This window comes from Raphanus sativus, chromosome 1, assembly GCF_000801105.2.
Source record: "Raphanus sativus cultivar WK10039 chromosome 1, ASM80110v3, whole genome shotgun sequence".
Classification (NCBI taxonomy): domain Eukaryota; kingdom Viridiplantae; phylum Streptophyta; class Magnoliopsida; order Brassicales; family Brassicaceae; genus Raphanus; species Raphanus sativus.
The window spans coordinates 14,173,527-14,180,943 of record NC_079511.1 but is presented as its reverse complement, the minus strand read 5'-3'; the positions used below and the strand labels follow the sequence as shown (position 1 = coordinate 14,180,943).

Genomic DNA, 7,417 nt, shown 5'->3' with positions numbered 1-7,417 from the left:
CTTCGCATCGCTTCAGTTACCCTGCACAAATTTGACAACAGACATGAAAGGAGCTTCCTAGACGCTGAAATCGTCCATGAAAACCTCCATTATGTCTTCGATCAGATCAGTAAAAATTGACATCATGCATCGCTGGAAAGGTCGCTGGAGCATTGCACAAGCCGAATGGCATCCTCCTGTATGCATATGTTCCATAAGGGCATGTAACGTCGTCTTCTCCTGATCATCTGGGTGGATGGGAATCTGAAAGAAACCTGAATAACCATCTAAAAAGCAATAGTAAGGGTGTTAGCCAATCTCTCAAGCATTGATCAATAAAAGGAAAGCGGGAAGTGATCCTTACGAGTCGCAGCATTCAATTTACGAAAATCAATGCACATGCGATGACCAGTAACTGTTCTAGTGGGGATCAATTCATTCTTTTCATTGGTTACAACAGTGATCCCACCTTTCTTAGGTACTACATGCACGGGACTAACCCACTTACTGTCAGAGATCGCATAGATCACACCTGCTTCTAGAAGTTTCATTATCTCTTTCTTTACAACATCTTTTAGATTCGGGTTTAACCTCCTCTGATGTTCTACAGAAGTCATCGATTCATCTTCCAGGTGTATTCTATGCATGCACAGATCAGGTGAAATGCCAGGTATGTCAGCTAGAGAGTAACCTAAAGCCTTACGATATTTTCCTCAGCTCACACAAAAGCAGAGCAGTCTCTGCATTGTTCAGGTCAGCATTCACAATGACAGGATATGTGGAGTTGGGTCCAAGAAATGCATACCTGAGTCCCTTGGGAAGGGATTTGAGCTCTACCTTTGGAGCTTTCAGCTCGCTCCATGAGTCATCGGGCTGAGCTGCCGGAACAGTCGGGTTCTGAGGCGTGGTTGTTCCAGTTGATGTGCTGGAGTCACTGTTCTCCCCTAGACTTAGATTCGCCACCATCCTCTCCATACTCCTAGCTGAATCCAGGATCTTGGCATAGGCATCAGCATCAACACTCTCCAAGCTTTGCTCGGCTTCAGCTCTGACTAAGGCGAGTTCAAGTGGATCCTCGGTGAGAATCTCCTCGATCATACCTTCATGCGGCTCTAGGGGATCACCATCTTCTTGGACAGTGAAGGTTTGTCCATCCAGCATCGGCTTCTTGAGCATCTGATCCATCTCAAACTTCATCACAATATCTCCAAGGTGGAGATCGATCTTCCCTTGTCGGACATCAATGATAGCTCCAACGGTGCAGAGGAATGGTCTGCCTAGGATCAGGGGATCATTGGAATCTTCCTCAACTTCCAGAACAACGAAATCGGCAGGAACAAGGGTGTTTCCGACCAGAACTTGAAGATCCTCTAGGATCCCAACTGGAGACTTGACAGATCGATCAGCAAACACTAGGGACATCTTGGTAGGCTTGAAGTCCGAGTATCCAAGGCGCTTAGCCACAGTGTATGGCATGAGGTTTATGCTCGACCCTAGATCGACCAATGAGCATGAGAAAAGTGTTCTCCCAATCTGAACCGAGAGAACAAACTTTCCCGGATCACCCATCTTCTTGATCCTTCTGTTCTGGAGCACCGCGCTGCACTCCTTAGAGACAATCATGAACTCATTGTCATCAGATATCTTCCCAGAGATCAGTCCTTTGACAAAGCTGCGCATGGATGGTATCATCTGGATCGCACTCATCAGAGGGAGCTTGACAGTTAGGTCTTCTAACATCTTCCTGCACTTCATCTCTTCCTTATCCTTGCGTGTAGCCTTAGCTGGAACAGGGTAAGGAACTTTTGGCACATACTGACGAGCAGGAGAAGGCGCTGCAGTCGGTGGAACAACCCCAGCGGGTCGCTCTGCTTCCGTCGGAACAGTCTCAGTAGGTTGTTCTGCATCATCCTCACCTGTGGGTACAGCTTTAGATGGCTGATCCGACTCCTTCTGCTTTCCTTTCTCAGCCGATGTGAATCTCCTGGGGTCTAGATCAGGCAGTTGCTTTCCACTCCTCAACCCTACTGCATTGCACTCCTTGGGGTTCTTGTCTGTTTTCCCAGGGAGAGTTCCTTGCTGTCTCTTCACGTTCTCAGCAGTCTGAGCAATCTGAATATCCATCTGTCTCATATGGCTTGAGACATTGTCATACTTCACACTCAGGTCATTGAACATATGATTCATCCTGGTGTTGATGTCGTTTGTGACCTGGTTCAGTGCTTTCCCTTGGATCTGCTGTCCTTGGAGCAGCTGGCTCATCATATTGGCGAGACTCTTCATGTCATCATGCGGAGCAGTCTGAGTCGGTTGTGCAGCTTGCTGATTAACCGGCTGTTTCTGGCTGTGGAACTGAGCATTCTGAGCTGGGTTAAGGACAAAGGTTCTTCCCTGATTGCCATAAGGCCTTTGATATCCACTGTTCTGACCTTGGTTCCCTTGAGCTTTATCGTCTGGTTTAGGGGCATTGAACAGGTGGGGATTGTTCCTCACGTTAGGGTTCGGGTGATAGTTCTTGAACTGCCATCCTTGCCCATTCACATAACTCACTTCATGCTGATCCTCAGCCGACTGATCTGCCTCTGATGTGCCTTCTGCGGTAGCTTTATCCTGTGGGGATTCTTCCATGATGAAGACTTGGTTCTGGTTACTCTTAATCAGCTGGTCGACTTTGGCAGAGAGCTCATCAATCTTGCTGTTGTCGATGCTCTTCACCTTCTGAGTGCGATCAGTCTCGCGGTTATTGTCAGCTGAGCTTGAGGCCATGTTCTCAATCAATTCGAATGCACCTTGAGTGGACTGAGTCATGAAATCTCCTTTACTGGCTGAGTTCAAAGCGTTCCTGTACTCCCAGCCTACTCCATCGTAGAACACTCCCAGCAGATAGTCTTCCTCAAAACCGTGATGTGGGCATTCTCTGCGGTAGACATTGAATCGCTCCCAAGCATCACAGAACGGCTCGTCTACCAGCTGTTTGAAGGTCACGATCTTCTGTCTCAGAGCTGCTGTCTTCGATTTCGTGTAGAAGTGGCTTAAGAAAGCTTCTCGGACTTGTTCCCAAGTTGTGAGTGATCCGGTGGGTAGTGAATCAAGCCAGCGAGCAGCTTTCCCATCAAGAGAGAAAGGGAACATAGTACACTTGATGTAATCGGGTGGTACTCCATTCGCTTTAGTGAAACCACACATCTTCTCAAAGTGCTCGATGTGGTCCATCGGTATCTCAGCAGGAAGCCCATTGAAGATCTTCCTTTGCACTAGACTTATCAAGGCTGGCTTGATCTCGAAGTCTTGCCTTGTGCACGGTGGAGGGGTTATGGCAGATCGCGTAGCGGGCAGATTACGCAGTAAGTTTCTCTGGCCGATCTGGACCACTCCCTCCTGTTGGTTCGCAGCATTCAGAGCAGCTTGCTCGGCAGCAGCTTGCTGCGCTTGGATCGTCTGCTGCATCTGCTGCATCTGCTGTTGCATGAGTGCAAACGCAGCAGTGAGATCATCTGGATGATCACCCATGTTGGTGTTCGTTGATCTCGGCTGTTGACGGTTCTGTCGTTCCAATCTCGCTAGTTCCTCGTTAGAAAGCTGATGTAATGGTCCTTGTGCGTTGCTCCGAGTATGTCTACTGGTCATGCACCTGGATCATCAGCTGAAACAAAGAAAATAACACGAGTTAGATATCTTAGACTAGATATGAAACCGAAAATTAGAGGTAAAAAATCTGGTCCCCCCCCCCGGCAACGGCGCCAAAACTTGATACACTAAAAATGAATCCTTGCTACTGCCAAGTTAACAGTTGCAATTGTAGTACTTGAGATTCAAATCCAGAGGACCAGTCTACACTCTAGTTCTATAAGTTTCAGAATCAAGCTAAGAAGAAGATATGATTTGGTTGAAATAGGCGATAGTAAACAAGCAAAATAAACACGAGATTGATTCAATTAAACAAGAGCTAGCCTAGGGTATTTCATTGGGTGTTGAATTGGAGCCAAACAATTATTCAAGCGCGATGAAGTGCTTTCTAGAACTCGGATCACTAAGCTGGAACACTCCACTGTCGTGGCAGTGATCGCTTTGCAGGTCGATCTCACCACCTAACTGTCGTTGGGATGAGGATCGATTGCAAGCTTTAGAGAACAGGTCCGATCAGTTCACTTACCACCCTAATATCTACTTTCGCTGATTAGGGATACTAAGCTCATTCAATACATGTCAAGTTATCATCCTAAGCGGTTAACTAGGTGATGAACTAGTGATCTAACATCAAGTGATCAGTTTAATGAAAGCAGTAAGAACAGTATGAATGAAGAACAGTTATGGATCGCTTATCTATGTTTAGCTCATGTCTCAACACCCTAAAAACCCTAGGCGAGCAAGGTCACTACTCGATCATGATGCACATAGACAAAGACATAAATCCTGAATAAAATTGCATAAGAACAGAGTATGAAACAATAGGGTTCAGATGATCTTCTCTATGAGAGGATTGGTTCTTCTCCCTTACAAGTTGCAGATCGCAAATACTCAGTGTTCTCTTGTAAAAACTAGCGTAAAAAAAATAGAAAATAGATAGGTGGCGTTTTATATGGAGGCGCCAATCAGAAGGAAAGAGATTAGGGCAACAGGGCTTCAATTCCCGAAATAGGAGTTTCCATATTTGTCTGGAACAATCACCGGATCACTCCGTCTGCTTGTTCCGCTTGAGAGAGATCAGTCTCGGGACTGTTCTCTTGAGTGTTCTCCGCAGGAATGCTCCAAAAGGACTTCTTTTCATCAGGCACCTTCTCTTCTTTCTTCTGCTAACTCCAGACCTGTAAAAGGTCAAAAAGGACTAGACTGACACGAATTAGTGACTTGAAACAAATGAAAACGTATGTACAATGATGTGAAAAACACCATATATCAGTAAGCCAATGGTATGCAAAGCATTTATACATGTATGTTATGTCGATGGAGGAGTCTCAAGAGGAAGAGTATTCAAACTTTTTTTTTCCTAAGGACTTCTAAAAAGAATTCACCATTCACTACAAGAAAACATCGGTATTCTGAGGGACATTCCGAGGGAAAATGATTTCCTCGGAATTTTCTGACGAAAAACCGAGGAAATTCCAAGGAAACCTAGAAATATGGTTTCCTCGGAATTTTCTGAGGAAATTCCGAGGAAAACACATTTCCTCGGAATATTCCGAGGGAATACCGAAGAAACCATTTCCGTCGAAAAAAACGACGGATATTTCTAAAATTCTGAGGACATTTTGTAGCCGTTGGGATAGCTGTTGGACAATTTTAAAAATTCCGAGGAAATTTCGAGGCATGGTAGTTTTTCCTCGGAATTTCCTCAGTATATGGGCTGGATTTCATCTATAAATACAGCCACCCCTCTTCCTCTTCATTCACTCCATTTCTTCTTCTTATCTCCTACTATCACGAAATTGATATAAAAAACATGTCTTCTTCAAATTATTTCGTTCTTGGATCGATCGATCTCATATTGATCCGGAGACGAGATTGCTTACGAAAGAATACCAACGAGGTATAACCGAATTCATGGGGTTAGTTCGCCGACAACCGGAAGCAGAAACATGTAAGTTAAGATGTCCTTGCTCTAATTGTAAAAATAGAAAAAATATTAAAAAGTGGGATGTTTGGACTCATCTATATTTGAGTAGGTTTACACGAAGTTACAAAATTTGGTACCATCATGGGGAAACTGGTTATGAATTTGGTAGTACTAGCGAACCTCAGCCGGCAGTTAGATTAGAAGAACCAATTAGAACGGATGTAGATTATGGTGTAGGTACTGAGCAGATGGTAAATGATCATTTTAGAGAGGAAAATTTATCCAATGCAGAAGCTAGAAGATTTTATGATATGTTGGATGCTGGAAAGAAACCATTGTACGAAGGTTGCAGAGATGGTCATTCAGCTTTATCATCTGCTACAAGACTGATGGACATTAAAACAGATTATAACACCTGATAAAGACATAGAAAGGTTTGGACCTAAAGATGTCTACGTCCTAATCTATATGATCAAATACTTATGAACGAATAGATAAAACAATGCAAATATGCAAGATATCACTTCTCCTTCACAAAACATAAAAAAAGAAGCCATTGACTCGGAATCAGAGTAGCTTTATTTTTTGTTTTTTTTTTGTTGAAATACCGAGGAAATTCCGAGGGACTTTAGGGTTTCCTCGGAATTTCCTCGGAATTTACCTTCTCGATTTAGGGATTTGATTATAAAGTATTGTTCCTCGAAATTTCCTCGGAATTTTCTGAGGAAATTCCGAGGAACATGTGGGTTCTCGGTTTAAAACCCCTAGTTCCTCGAAATTTCCTCAGAAAATTCCGAGGAAATTCCGAGGAAAGTACTGATTTTCAGTATTTCCTCGGAATTTTCTCAGAATATTCTGAGGAAATTCCGAGGAACTTGGGGTTTTAAACCGAAAACAACGTTTTGCGGATTGAATAACACGTATATAACCTTCATTAAGTGTCTTAACCATATTATGAAGTCAAACTTTGGTGTTTAACATAATAACAAACACTTTTACGATTGCTTGAACGAAAACCACACAACATAAGATAAACACTTATACACTTTAATAAATGTTAAAGGGAATACTTACAATTATTTTTGAAATTTTGTTATTTCCTGGTTTATGATCATCTATACAAAGAATCCTCAATGGTATGCATTACATTTGTATAAGAAATGAAATACGGCAAAAAATTGGAATTTGAAACCCCAAACCCTGTTTCCTCGGAATTTCCTCAGAATATTCTGAAGATATTCCGAGGAACCCTTGTTCCTCGGAATTTTTTCATTTACCCGGGAACCCTAGCCGCCAAACATTTCGGGAAAATCAGATATATCTAAACCAAGGAAATTCCGACGACCCTTAAAAATATACTGAGGAAATTCCGACAGAAAATGTCCGTCGGACCCCTCATAAAATTAGGATATCTCGATTCTTTCTTCCCCATTTCTCTCTTCCTCTCCTCTCTTCCTCTACGCGGTTCCTCCTCCTCCATTGATTTCCGGCGAATCCCACCGTTTGTTTCCTCCAATTCTTTGCCAAATCATGTAAGCACCTATCCCTCTCTCTTTTCTTCAAAAAATTTGAGTGATTATGGTTTGTGAGATTAGAATTTTGGATTTTAGGTTGTTAGATGGATAGTTTAGGATTGAATGGATAGTTTAAGTTAGGATTGTTGTTTTGATTGTTGTTTTAGTTTTTTTGGAATTATTTTTTTTGTTTTGGTTAAAATTCAAAACGTTTTCCTATTTTTAAAACATGTTTTGATTTTTAAAAGCGTTTTTCTATTTTTAAAAACGTTTTCCAAGTTTCCAGTAATAATAAAACGTTTTTTAAAATGTTTTAAAAAATTTATAAACCTTTTTTCTCTATTTATAAACGATTTATAATTTTTTATAC

At 42.4% G+C, this 7,417-nt stretch overlaps 1 non-coding gene across 1 annotated transcript; it reads left to right on the top strand.

The window, feature by feature from the left end:
• The first annotated feature begins 2,875 nt into the window (after positions 1-2,875).
• LOC130497956 (small nucleolar RNA R71) lies at positions 2,876-2,982 on the top strand. The gene has a single exon (XR_008936995.1). It is a non-coding gene; the product is annotated as a small nucleolar RNA R71 (small nucleolar RNA).
• Positions 2,983-7,417: the final 4,435 nt, after the last annotated feature.